Raw genomic sequence first — 2,954 nt, 5'->3', positions numbered from 1 at the left:
TTAACCCAGCAGTGGGAGCAGCTGGTGTCCTGCTGGGTTACTGAGCAGAGGAGTGGGTACAAAGTGCCCCTTTTCAGCAGCAGGAAACTATCGGAGCAGTTCATGGGCAAAGTCAGCACTGAAAAACCTGGAGCATGAAGCACTGCTTTAAGGCAGATCTGCAGCAAATATTACAAGTCCCAACTATCTGGCATTTACACTCAGACTCCAATCCAAGGAGATGACTTGTATATGTAATAGGGTTGCTAAAAGAGCAGATTTATAAACACATATCTCTTTCAGAATGAAACATCTGAGTTCCCACTGAAACCCTTACAGGAATTACATTTCTTTCAAATACAAAACAGACTCAGTAATCCTGGTATGATCATGGTTTGGTAGCAGAGAAAGACTGCCTAAACCCCAACTGTTTCCTAAACATTCCTTTAGCAACCTCAGGAGCTAAAAAATGGTAATTTGCATGAGTATTGGTGAAAAGGACTTGTGAGTAATCAAGTCAAGTTGATCACAAAGGTAGATTTCTCTCACTATAAAAGCACTGCTCCATTTTAGTCTTAAATATTCAGTGGTTAGAAAAATTGTGCGTGTGTGTGTGTATAAAATATACATAAGAGCCAGAACTCTTAAAACAATGGAAAATGTGATTTTAAAAATAATCTTAGTGGCTCCTGTTACAAGTCCTGTGGCATAAGAAATGGAAAACATTTAAATCAATTTATCACATCTAAATATTACATTACATGATCCAGTTAGTTGCTCTAATCACTGCTAGGATACTTAAAACTGCCTGGTTACACATGAGAGCAGATCCTTCAGGGTCCATTTCAGTCTAAGAGAACAGTAAACTTGGTTCTCAAGATAGGTTTTCAGTGGGCTTTAACAGATGGAGGAGGAAGTCGCTGCCAAAAGATGCACTTCCACTCCACTCCCCATCCTGGTGACCCACTCCCATCACCTCCCCCATGTCAGAAGTGATGAGCGCAACAAATCAAAGGAAGTAGCTGAAAACTTTATTTTTTCTTTCAAGGTTATTTTTCAGCCAAATCAGCAGCCTGATTCAACTCTGCTCATTTTGGTGGCAGCAATATTGCCGTAAATCAGCTGGCATCAGCAGTGAAACTGAACCCACAGACAAATGAAATAATGTTGTCAGCCCTTGTTTGGCACATGAATAGTCTTTTCCCACTCCATGGCCCAAGGATTTTTGAGTAAAGACATTCAGGAGGGAGTGGTAACTTTTATCACTGCCATGCGCTGTCAGTCTAGAACCAGAAATAAGTCTGCATTTTAGCTCACAGCAGGGAAAAAAGCTCATTTCCTACAGTAACCTTTATCTCACAGTTTGTCTCATGGCTTGCCAGCACCAAGAGTTTTACTTCAGGCTAAGCCTGATGGATGCCAAGTTACTCCTTTTAACATTGAGCAAAAAAATATCCCAGAAATCAAATGTGAGTCCCAGCAGCTTCAGTAGGAGAACAGCAGCTGCAGATGAACTATGCTGAGATATTTGCACAAGTGTGAACAGACAGACTGACAGAAAAACAAACTCAGAGGTGAGCGCAGCCAAGCCCTTGCACTGCACGCTCTCCAAGGCAAAGGCCACCACTCTCTTGACAGTAGTGCAGAGCTAAGTACCTACATTGTGATTGTGGCCTGTGGCTGAAGTCGTACAGCCCAGCCATTAGGGTGAAAGAGGACAGTTTTTGCTCCTGCTTTTGCAGAAAACAATGCTGGTGATCAGATCCTTCTCCCAGGACAAGCCCTTGGCTTGCTAAGAGGGATGCAACACAGATATCCAGCCTCCAGCAGTGAGCAGGCTGTATAGTCTAAGCAGTCTCTTCAGTCATCGGCTCTACTACTAAGAGATCTAAGGGGACTCAGCTAATGCCACTAACCCTGGCATGACTGTGACAGGCTTGAGGTTTACAGTCTAGAGGAAGAGAACAACACATCCAAACCCCAGCGCTGGGAGCCATCCAGTCCCCAGCAGTTGTCAGCCCCTCTCGCGCAGTGACACGATGCAGCTGTGTCTTACTCAGCACTGGAACCCACCCAGGCCTCTTTCTGTACACTCTGAATTTTCAAAACCAGATTAACAGTCATACGTCAGCACCTCACATCCCTCGGGACCGTGCTCAGCTCCATGCTCTGTTCAGGCTTAGGGGTGCATGAAGTTGCTTCTGGACATTTTCTGCTTATTCCAGCCTTGCACACCATGCCTAACACTTTAGTACCTGGGTACCTGACCAAGACCCTTCAAATTTCAATTCGCCACATATATTTAGTTGCAAACTTTCATTTGCCTGTTTTTAAATTAGCAGGAGCAGTAGCAGATTTCCACTTAAGCCAGGCACTTTGCGCTACGGGCTTACAGCCTTTCCGCCAGGCTGCCACCAGACCCCACTCAGTCTAGGAAACATCCCACCATTCAGTGCCAGCAGCTGCCTCCTTCCAGTAAATGACTTGTGCAGATAGGGTCTAAAGAAGTGAAACATAACTACTCCTGGGGCAGGAGTTTGCTTCTCACCTGATAGCACAGCGTGGGGGATTTTTTTAAGTCATGTAATCTAATACTGATAGGAAACAACACTAGTCGTCTTTTTCCCCTTTCTAAGCTGTTAGCACAGCACGCAGTAGCATCAGCCACTTCAGAAAGTACTGAAATTTTCTCTCTCTCTCTCTCTTTTACTCAAAGGGAAGAAAACCCTCTTGTTCTCAGCAGCCTCCTCCTTTTTTTAATCAACACTACACAGAACAACTTACAACACTGAAAGCCATCAGTGCTCTCTCAAAATCATCCAACACACTTTCATGTGGTTACATTTGAACCTCTGTCTATCTGGACAGTATCAGCAAAAGGCAGTAACACTTATTCACATTTGTGATTGATCAGGTTTTCCCTCATCCTTCATCTTTCACTTTTTCACAGGTTGCATTTATACTTGTGGGACTAA

The 2,954-nt window shown here is 43.9% G+C and overlaps 1 protein-coding gene across 1 annotated transcript in view; it reads right to left on the bottom strand.

The window, feature by feature from the left end:
• The window catches only part of PRR5L (proline rich 5 like), a 44,356-nt gene that overhangs the window by 25,105 nt on the left and 16,297 nt on the right, over window positions 1-2,954 (bottom strand). The gene's annotated exons all lie outside the window — the stretch shown is intronic.

Source organism: Pygoscelis adeliae, unplaced genomic scaffold (genome assembly GCF_000699105.1).
Source record: "Pygoscelis adeliae isolate BGI_AS28 unplaced genomic scaffold, ASM69910v1 Scaffold117, whole genome shotgun sequence".
Lineage (NCBI taxonomy): Eukaryota > Metazoa > Chordata > Aves > Sphenisciformes > Spheniscidae > Pygoscelis > Pygoscelis adeliae.
The sequence above is the reverse complement of the archived record's forward strand: the minus strand, read 5'-3'. Positions and strand labels throughout refer to the sequence as shown.